Consider the following 11,920-nt stretch of genomic DNA (forward strand, 5'->3'; position numbering starts at 1 on the left):
CTGGGCTTTATCTAGTGCCCAGCAAGCCGGCCCTCCTCTAATTGCTAATTAGATTAGTTAGATTAAAACTAGACTAACCCACCAACGTTGACAAGTGGGACTCATTCTCTAGTAATCCTAATTAGAGTAATTAATCAATGACTGGTGGACCCAGTCACAACTTTGACCACTCAACTGCTGACTGGGCTAGTCCCAGTCAATGACATATGGGCCCTGCTGGACCCGCTGACCAGTCAACATTTGACTGTTGACTACTGAGTTAGCGGTCAACGGCCCCCACCTATCAGCCTGTAGCACACGCTGCTGGGTACGCTTTCGGTTGCACTTAGCATTTAGTCAATCTAATATGTCAAATTAAAATAAATCCATAAAATCATTTAAACTTTGAAATTCAATATAAAATAAATCGTAACTCAGATGAAAAAATTTTGTACATGAAAGTTGCTCAAAACGACGAGACGAATCCAGATACGCAGCCCGTTCGTTCGCTACGCATCCCTAGTATAGAAAACACGCAACTTTCCCCCTCCGATTCATATGTTCGAAAACGCGAAACACCGGGGATACTTTCCCGGATGTTTTCCCCCTTCGCCGGTATCACCTCCTACTGCGTTAGGGCCCACCTAGCACCGCTCATTGTCATGTCATGCATTGTTATGCATCTATTTGCATTGTATTCATTGTTTCTTCCCCCTCTTATCTCCGGTAGACTACGAGACTGACGACACTGTTGGTGCCCCGATCGACTATGTTGTTGAAGACCCCTACTTGCCAGAGCAACCAGGCAAGCCCCCCCCCCTTGATCAACTCGATATCGCCTATTCTTCTCTCTACTGCTTGCATTAGAGTAGTGTAGCATGTTACTAATTTTCCGTTAATCCTATTTTGATGCATAGCCTGTCATTGTTGCTATAGCTGTTGATTCCTTACCTGCAATCCTAAATGCTTAGTATAGGATGCTAGTTTATCATCAGTGGTCGTACATTCTTGTCAGTCTGCCATGCTATACTATCGGGCCGTGATCACGTCGGGTGTTGATCACGGGTATATACTATACATATTACACATGGTACATGTTGTGACTAAAGTCGGGTCGGGTCATTGAGTACCCGCGGTTGATTCACGAATTGGGGGCTGAAAGGACATACTTTTCCGACGACCCTTTGTGTGGATCTTTGTGGCGGAGCAACAGGGCAGGTTGGGACCACCCAGGTGAGAGGTGGGCCTGGCCCTGGTCGGCGTTCGCAGTTACTTCAAGATAACACGCTTAACGAGATCTTGGTATTTGATGTGAGTCTGGCCACTGGCCTATACGCACTAACCAACAACGCAGGAACAATTATGGGCACTCGACATCGTGGTATCAGCAGAAGCCGTCTTGACGTCAGCGACTGAGCGGCGTGCGCCGGGTTGGACCGCGTAACGCAACTTCCTTTGTAATGGAGGTTGCTAGGTCTGCTCACCGGCCGTGTACGCAATGTGCAGGTGTGCAATGGGCGATGGGACCAGACCCCAGCGCGCTTAGGATTTAGACCGGCGTGCTGACCTCTCTGTTGTGCCTAGGTAGGGCTGCGACGTGTTGATCTTCCGAGGCCGGGCATGACCCAGGAAAGTGTGTCTGGCCAAAGGGGATCAAGCATGTTCGGAAATGTGGTGCACCCCTGCAGGGAAGTTTATCTATTCGAATAGCAGTGTCCCTCAGTAAAAGGACGACCAGGAGTTGTAACTTGACCTTATGACAACTAGAACTGGATACTTAATAAAATACACCCTTCCAAGTGCCAGATACAACCCGGTGATCGCTCTCTCATAGGGTGACGAGGAGAGGATTGCCGGGTAGGATTATGCTATGCGATGATACTTGGTGAACTTACCATCTACTCTCTTCTACATGCTGCAAGATGGAGACTGGCAGAAGCGTAGTCTTTGACAGGACTAGCTATCCCCCTCTTATTCTGGCATCCTGGAGTTCAGTCCACATATACTACCCCTTTCATTTGATACCAATGCATATGTAGTGTACCTCCTTGCTTGTGAGTACTTTGGATGAGTACTCACGGTTGCTTTCCTACTTCTTTTTCCCCTTTTCCCGGTTACTGGGATCATATGATGGAGTCCAGGAGCCAGAGGATCCCGAGGATGATTCTACGTGGAGTTCGACTTCGAGGAGTAGTTAGGAGGTCCTAGGCAGGAGGCCTTGCCTTTTTGATCGTTGCTACTTTTATGCTAGCCTTCTTAAGGCAATCTTGTTTAACTTATGTTTGTACTCAGATATTGTTGGTTCCGCTGACTCTTATGTTTTCGAGCTTATGTATTCGAGCCCATGAGGCCCCTGGTTTGTAATATAAAGCTTGTATTATTTTAAATTGTGTCTAGAGTTGTGTTGTGATATCTTCCCGTGAGTCCTTGATCTTGATCGTACACATTTGCATGTATGATTAGTGTACGGTTGAATTAGGGGCGTCACATAAGCATGCAAAGTTGAGAGATTACAAAGTCCCGGTTTAGATTGGCATCATAAATCGGCCCTTGGGGGCTACTAGAGTTGGTACTTGAAATTGGACATAAGAGAGAAACGGTTATGTAGTTACCTCATATCGCTCATTCATCAGATTTACTAAACCATCTTCATTGTCACGGTTTGTGTACATACGGTTTAAAAAACCAGAATGAAGTTCTTGGGAGTTGAGGTGGGCGTAGCTTGATAAGTCTGTGCTCCATTTGCCTTTACCCATAGCAGAAAGTTCCTCCTTGGCATTATGCTTTGATAACGCAACATGATTGCCAGGGGTGGTGTGACCAACACCAGTAATCATAATGTCATCTTCCTTGTCACCAGCATCCTTGACTAGAGTTGACGATTTATCAGTTGCCTTAGCCGGACTGGAGGGTTTATCATCAGTGCGGATCGGGCTTGTCGGTTTATCAGCATGGCCTGTTGCATCAACTTCTACTTGTTCAATAACAAAGTCATGATCTTGAGGTGGCGGATCATCAAACATGCCATCAGCATTTGTTCCTTCCGGTTCTGGAGTTCTTTCCAGTTCAATAACCACATGATCATCAGACAGTTTATCTGGCCTTGGCTCTGAAAGAAAAAGATATAAAGGTCAGCATAACACGCAGATATAAAGCGTCAAAAGGAGTAAGTTTAAAGTGTTTACCCAGGAACAGTCTTAAGAGGAGGGAGCTGTGTGGCCGTTGACTCGCTAGATGATGCATGTGGCGTTTTAATTTGAATCGGATGGATTAAGAGTTTGCAGGAAATAACCCGCCTTGGGATAAGAAGTATCGGAAGTTTGTGAGACCTCAGATCGACGTTTCCGAACTGGAGTATTCGGTAAATCGGCCGAAGTGACTACTTGGCCGTTGTGCCGGGTTGTGCGGCGAGCTTCGTGTTGTTGCTTCTTCAAAAGAAAGTGTGGGTCCAAGTGAGCTAGGGGTGAGAAAATCTTACTTTCCGGATTGCTTGACGGATTTTTGTGTTGGCAGAGGGTTTGAACCGAAGGAAAGGATAATTACCTCTGCGTCATCGGCTTGGTTGCCTTCAGCGTCATCCTAATAATAATCATTGTCAATGAGGTGTATGAAAAACGAACCAAGAGAGTCATGCTCTACCTATGAGGCCGGATTATCAAGATCATCATCGAGGTTCAACCCGGTGGACTTAGCTGCCTTCTTCTTGGCAGGTTTCTTGACAACCTTCGTCTTAGGTCGAGGGATCTTGGCCGGTTTATCTTGAGGTTTCTTCTTCCAAAATGGGACGTCACCCTGTTAAAAGATTGACAGAGGATATAAAAGATTACACAGTTAAGAATATCAAGTATAAGCAGGAGTGAGACAATTCTTACAGCTGGCGGTTTATTCAAGGTATAGAAGGGACTTAACCCGGTCTTGCTGCAGAGAGCCTCCGATTCATTCAATATCTTCTTAACAGACTCAGTAACTTCAGCCTCTATTAGCTCAATATCAATATGTCATTGGAGATCTTTTGAGTCCCCTGTGTACTCGCACATTAAGCCGGGGCGGCGGCTTAACGGTAAAATACTCCAAGATATCCAGCAACGAACAAAATCAACTCCTGTCAAACCGTTAGCCATGAAAGCTCTGAGCTTGGCGAGTTGTGGTGCATATGTGGCCCGTTCCTTGGCGGTCAGTCGTTGCGGAAATGGATGTGTGTTGGTAAGCCGGTGAGCACGATAACCCGACAGAGGGTTCTCATCTTCAGGGGAATTATCCTTATAGTAGAACCAAGTCTGGTTCCAATCCTTAGGATGGCTATGAAGTTTGGCATGAGGGAAGCTGACGTCCTTCCTTTTCTGAATGGAGACGCCGCCAAGTTCAGTGTTGGGCCCGTCTACAAATTCAGTACGACGGTTCAAATGGAAAAAATCCCGGAACAATTCAATAGTTGGCTCTTCTTGCAGATAAGCCTCACAAAACACTTGAAAGTCGCAAATATTGGACACAGAGTTGGGTCCAATATCTTGAGGGTGGATCTGGAAGCTGGCAAGCACATCACGAAAAAACTTGGATCCGGGTGGTTTAAAACGATAGCTCATGTGATCAACAAATACCACTAGTTCACCGTCCTTAGGGGTAGGAGGATTTTCTAGACCAGGAATGCGCCAGTGAATTTCGCTTCATTTTGGTAAAGCGCCAGTTCTGACGCATCCATCTAGCTCTTCTTCAGTAACCCGAGAAGGGACCCAGTTACAAGCATAAAATTGTTTGTCCATTTCGAATGAAGAGCTGGAAAAAGATTGATGGCGGTTTAAGACTCATGGTTGGCAAGCATAAAGCATAGCAGGTTAAGGAAAAGGTATTCAACATGCAAAATCGTTCAAACCGGAGGTTGATGCTATTATAAATGGTAAAATGATTGGCGGTTTACAAGGGGACTAATGGCGTAGGACAGATTATTTTCTAAAGGATAAACCACCTACGCACACAATGAAAGTACAGATATGAAGCAAAAATGACTAAATGAGGAAAAACTGGTTTCACAGTTTCACATTGGAATTTTGGATCTACCGTATGTTAGGAAAAGGAAAAGATTTAGACCTAAAAGTTGGTGCTGAAGTAGTTCGCAAAGTCCAAGATTGGTTTTTATACACAAAAGGCATGGTTTGATAGGCAAAATAAGGGCTATCATGGCTACCGCACAAAGGAACATCAAGTTTGAAGTCTGACATATAGGATCTAATGAAGAACAAGGGTAGAACGCCATGAAAGATTCTATGAACTCGCGAGAACCCTAGAGGATCTACAGAGGAAGGGAGGAGGAACTTACCGAAGCTGTTGAAGCAGCGGAGGCGCGCCGCGTTTCTCTGGAACGTTCAGGTTGATGCAGCGGCCGGAGGTGAAGACGAGGGCGGAGCTTGATGACGGCGGCTACGTGTACTGGTCAGGTCGGCGCAAGGAAGAAGAAGCAGGGAGGCAAAAGGGGGAAAATGAAAAGGACCCCCCGGTCTATTTATAAGGAGAAGGGATAAGTGACAAGGACGAAAATCGAGGAGCCCAAAAGTTGGATAGGTGACAGAGCTGTCGCCTGGATTGTCGGAGGCTCATTAATGAAGGTGAGATATATCCAATTTTTAATAAATAGGTGACGTCATGGCGGTTTATTACGAACCTGGAAGATGACGTCATGGCGGTTTACAAGATCTATGCGAAGGTGCTTAAGGAGGAATTTTGCTAAGTGTTGAAGATTGACATGAACGAGTTCAAATCAATCTGGGGGCTAATGTTGGGGATATTACTATTAAAATATAAACCGGCCATGGGGGGGCGGGTTATGCCTACAAGGAGTTAGTCATGTTTGAAGCCCATGAAGACAAGATGTATGGCGCTTTACAGAGGAGATCTAACACGAAGGCCCAGGGCCCAAAGGCGGATTAGGGCCCGTAGGTATAAACCGCCATATGATATGTAACTTATATTGTAAGGCAAGGAAAGGTGGAAACCGAACCGAGCACGTTTATGAGTCGGCCTCGGGATTCTGTAAACCACCGGGCGTCAACCTGTGTATATAAAGGGACGACCCGGCGGCGGTTTAGGGACAGACAACAATAACTCGAGAGCCAGGCAAAGCGGATTCGCTCCCTGGTCATCGAAACCCTAGCAATTCCATCACAACTGGAGTAGGCTTTTACCACGACACTAGTTGTTCGCTCTATTGCTATGTCGCGCTACCTACCACTTTCTATATCATGCCTCCCATATTGCCATGTCAAGCCTCTAACCCTCCTTCCTAGCAAACCGTTGTTTGGCTAAGTTACCGCTTTTGCTCAGCCCCTCTTATAGCGTTGCTAGTTTCAGGTGAAGATGAAGCTTGTTCCATGTTGGAAGATGGATATGTTGGGATATCACAATATTTCTTATTTTAATTAATGCATCTATATACTTGGTAAAGAATGGAAGGCTCAGCCTTATGCCTGGTGTTTTGTTCCACTCTTGCCGCCCTAGTTTCCGTCATACTGGTGTTACGTTCCTTGATTTTGCGTTCCTTACGCGGTTGGGTGTTATGGGAACCCCTTGACAGTTCTCTTTGAATAAAACTCCTCTATCAAGGCCCAACCTTGGTTTTACATTTGCCTAACAACCTAAGGCTTTTTCCCTTGGGTTTCCAGAGAACGAGGGTCATCTTTATTTTAACCCCCGCGGGCCAGTGCTCCTCTGAGTGTTGGTCCAAAATAGAGCCACCTGCAGCGCCACCTTGGGGAAACATGAGGGTTGGTTTTAGCTGTACGTAGTGTTCATCCAGTGTGCCTTGAGAACGTGATATGTGCAGCTCCTATCAGGATTTTTCGGCACATCCGGGCGGCTTTGCTAGTCTTGTTTTACCATTGTCGAAATGTCTTGTAACCAGGATTCCGAGACTGATCGGGTCTTCCTGGGAGAAGGAATATCCTTCGTTGACCGTGAGAGCTTGTGATGGGCTAAGTTGGGACACTCCTGCAGGGTTTGAACTTTCGAAAGTCGTGCCCCCGGTTATGTGGCAGATGGGAATTTGTTAATATCCGGTTGTAGAGAACTTGACACTTAACTTAATTAAAATGCATCGACTGCTTGTGTAGCTTGAACGTAAGTAGCTTTCAGGATTCCGGGAAGTGAACACGGTCTTGTGTTATGCTTGAACATAAGTAGCTTTCAGGATCACTTCTAGCTTCTCGACCGTTGCGTTGCTTCTCTTCTCGCTCTTATTTGCGTATGTTAGCCACCATATATGCTTAGTGTTGCAGCTCCACCTCACTACCCTTTCCTACCCATAAGCTTAAATAGTCTTGATCTCGCGGGTGTGAGATTGCTAAGACCTCGTGACTCACAGATACTTCCAAACAGTTGCAGGTGCCGATGATACTAGTGCAGGTGACGCAACCGAGCTCAAGTGGGATCTCGATGAAGATCTTGGTCGTTTTTATTTGTCTTTTCCGGTTGAGCAGTAGTGGAGCCCAGTTGGGACGATCGGGGATCTAGCATTTGCGGTTGTCTTCTTTTATTTTGGTTCCGTAGTTGGACCTTGATTGTATTGTGGATGATGTATGTTTAACTTGTATTTGTGTGAAGTGGCGATTGTAAGCCAACTCTTTATCCCTTTCTTATTCAGTACATGGGATTGTGTGAAGATTACCCCTCTTGCGACAAACCTACCATGCGGCTATGCCTCTAAGTCGTGCCCCGACATGTGGGAGTTATAGTCGCATTGTGGGTGTTACAAGTAGCAGCAGCAAAGATCCAGGAGGTGCATGGCCCGCTCGGATGGGCTACATAACAACATCCATGCATCAAATCACTGGTCATAAGAGGCAGTAGTGTACAAACAATACCTTTCAACCAGACGCTGAATGATGTACTTTGTTCAATGTGGCCGTCGTTATCAACCTTATTATACACCTGTGAACATTATTAAAATGAGGTGTGGTTTGCCAGCACCAGCAGTTCCTTTTATGCACTAGTTCAGATTACTTTTTGAATACGCTTGTGCAATCCTATTCTAGTTCAAATAGAAACGCTAAACATATCATAGATGATGCACCTTTTGCATTCTTCCAGTCTTGTATTTTTAGGAAGAATTTTAAAACGACAGATCATGCAGCCCCCACATATGTGAGAACCCGAAATTATCTTCCAGATCCTCCTGTGTTTAAATGTCAACCCCAGGATCAATGTTGACAACACGGTGAAATGGTATCATTGCAGAATACATAAACGCATTATAAGTAGTATATTTGCCACAAGACAGACCTAGTGAAATGTCTCATGTCATTATAATCAGAAAAGAGCGGAAAGTACAAATGCGTAGCGACCCCATCTTAGCCACAGGTAGTCGATGTAGTCCACGTGACCTCACTTCTATAGATCACCATAGTAGTTGTAGTCATCACCTTCGTCTTCATGGAACTCTGTTGTCAACAAAATTATTGCCATGAGTACATTACGTAGTCAACATGCCTCCCACGGGGAAGGACCTAATAGCTACATGTGTCTTCAAAGGAAGGATGTATGGCTCATTTGCATAAAGCTAATTTTGTTTGACAAATAAAGTAGTTGGATAAAAGCAGTTTTAGATGAAAACAAGTTTTATCTCCAGAATAACTTTCATCAAAGTGAGGATCCTTGATCAACTCACGTCCTTCATAGGCTTCAAGAATAGGGGCAAAGAGGGAATAAGCAAGACAGGTCCTGTATGTCAAGAAAGATTCATGTGTCGTCCATGAAAGTGGACATGACTATTCGAATAGTTTTACACTCTGCAGAGGTTGTACACTTTACCCACATGATACAATCCCGACTTGTTGCCACTAGCCGTCGCTAGCGTAGTACACCATTCGATATACCGGCAGGGAGATTGTGACGAGGTCTTTGGACTAGATCCCCCAAAGATGTGACATGCCCACTGGGTCTGGTGCATGGAACTAAGAGTACGTCCTCAAACCGGTCCTCCCATCTATGTCGAGGATACTCTCCACAGGGTAGCTATCCCATCTGTGGTACAGCGACATCGACACTTAAGGCCGACTAGCTTACCTGACCAAGCCAGTGCCCATATAGCATGTGGTTTTACTGTTATCACAATCTTGCCTGGAATTTCAGAGCTGGATTAGCAACTTCGCCTACGTCGCTCGCCTCTTATACCCGCGGATTTTGCACCGCGCATACCTAACTATGCACTCAAAATACCTTGGTCATCGGCGGAGGCACAAAACGGACAAGCCTACAAATCGGTTAGTCCAAACTTTAATCTTTCCTCTTTTCTAACTATTTCTCTATAGTTTTGTTACAGGTAAATTAATACTTGTCCATCCCATGGACCTTAAGGGGCTCTTTATGAGTCATGCTTCCCTGCAAATAACCAGGGATCGCTCCCTTTACGGAAGCCTTTTCATGGAAGCACAGGCAGCGCAGACGTGCGATAGGAGATGCAAAAGATTTTTTGTACACCAAAAGTTCTATTTGAAACCCGTACAAAGCCTCTTCCCTAACCCTCAACCCCTGGCACATAAAATGCCCCGCATGGTGGTGTCATAATCTATAAGATTACGTTCGACGTATCAATCAGATTTTAGTGAACTTAATCAGTGTTCAATATTTACTTTTCCAACTGAACCTTGATTCTTCGGTTGCTTCACGCAAACACCTCGGCGTGAATCGCCAGGGGCTTGATACGGCAACATATGGATTGCCAAAAAAGTCCGAACAACTCTATAGCGCACTTCGGCGTCACGAGTTTGGCCTTATATGCATCAGCTCCGAATCATGTCTTTGGTCAACAGTTGGGTTGCCCGGCTCCTGTGCTTGCTAGCCTACGTTCCGACCTATCGGATAGGGTAGTAAAGGGAGAACTACTGCGATTGTGTTTTCGGTTCACCTGGTCAATCACCACAATAGAGAAAGCTGAAAACTGGCTGTCATGATGCGGCGAGAGCTGGTCAACCACTCGATTACTTATCAGAATCTTTTGCAATTTCTTCTGTATTACACGAAAGACCATTTTCTGGTCACCTATGTCACCCAACCATATTCGGATAACTGCGTACAAACCAGGGGCTACATCGTAGACCCACTTTAAAACTCCTATGGCTAAGTGAAGGTGTTAAAGCCCTATAGTACGATTGGCTTGTTCGCCGCACTGACACCTCCATTCCGGACGAAGACATTGGGTCAAGAGTAAGCAGGTACTATTCAGAACACCCCTGTATTATACGCGAGGGGGCCGAAGCCGACGACTAGAAAGCTTTCAGTTTATAAGAAACGACCACACAGGAGGAAATAATGGCAAGAATATATAACACAGCTTCAACGTATCATCATATTGTTTTTACAATTCCGGTACATTTATTCAAATATAATATCCTTCGAGCACTGACCCTCTATCAAGCGGGAGCCCTCTAGGACGTCCTCCAAATAATGCTCCGGCGTGCGATGGTCCTTACTCCCAGGCGGACCCTCGATTGCAACATCGGTGGCCTTCATCTTTGCCCAATGCCTCTTGACACGGGCGAAGGCCATCCGCGCACCTTCTATGCACGCTGACCGCTTGACGGCGTCAATACGCAACACTGCATCAACAAGCCGCTGTACCAAACCAAAATAACTGCTTGGAATAGGTTCGGCTGGCCATAGCGAAACTACGACTTCTTTCATGGCAGCTCCGGACATCTTGTGTAGCTCAGCCCACTGGGCCATCTGTTCGTTCAGCAGCGCCGGACACTTTGCCTCATTGAATTGCGACCAGAAAAGCCTCTCCACAGCACGTCCCTCCTGTGCCCGAAAGAACTACGCCACGTCGGAAAGACTCCTTGGCAGATCCAAGAACACGTCTGGAGAACTCCATATTTGGTTAAGCAAGGCATACTTTGGGTCGCCAACTTACTCTGTAAAAGAAAGGGCTTACCACCCACTATCTCCCCAGCCTGTCGGGTCTCCTCCCGAGCCGCTCTAGAATCGGATCGCGCTTCTTTCGCCTCTAGTAAGGCCTTGTTGAGTTCGGCTGCCTTGGTTTTGTTATCTTCCTCGAGAGATTTGCACCTACTATTAGCATCCTTCAGCTCTCGCTCTACGGAGGATATTCTGTCCTGGCACTGGCGCAGGCCGGCCTGTTCGGCCTTTAAATCTGCAGCCGCCTCCTTGGCAGTTGCGTCGCTCACTCTGGCCTGCTCCTTTGCCCGGGCAAGTTCAGCCCGAAGGGTCTCAACCACGGCAGCACCATCTACCGTTATTCATATAATTTTTATCCTCGTGCTCATACTACTATACATGCATAAAGAAGCTACGCCAACACATACCTTGTGCCTCGTCGAGCCGCCTATTAATAAAAGTGATATCCTCATCCACTAACTCAAGCTTCTGCTTTAGATCTGCAACTTCCGTAGCTTAGGCAGTCGCCATGGGCGTAACAGCATGTGTTTGGATCAATAAGGTTACTTCCTAAACATGTCTTTTTGATCCTCTGATCGCCTCCTAGTGGAAGCCGACCAGAGCCTCAGGGGCTAGTATCTGTACACAGGTGCATTGTGCATGAAAAATAGTTAAAACTATTACGTCACATACCTCGAAGCCTCTCAACAGGCCCAGGAAAGCTTCATTCAAACCGCTTCTCGCGGATAGAACTCTTTCAACAAGCGTACCCATTAAGGTACGATGTTCCTCTGAGATGGACACACTTTGTAATGTGCTCGTCAGAGTATCTGGCACCTCCGAATTCCTAGAGGCTGCCGTGGGAGTATGCATTCCCTTCAAAGGGATACATCTGCTCAACCCTAGGATCGTCTTCGGCTGTAAGCCAGATAGTTTGGGGCCTTCATTGCTAGCCCTCACATGGGCTGCACCCCCCGGACCCTTAAGGATCGAAGTACCGCCCTCGGGTGTTGTCTTCATTGTCCCCCACACCGCTTGATGGTCAGGGGAGATTCTCCGG

Source organism: Triticum urartu, chromosome 4A (genome assembly GCF_056163025.1).
Source record: "Triticum urartu cultivar PI428250 chromosome 4A, HENAU_Tu73, whole genome shotgun sequence".
Lineage (NCBI taxonomy): Eukaryota > Viridiplantae > Streptophyta > Magnoliopsida > Poales > Poaceae > Triticum > Triticum urartu.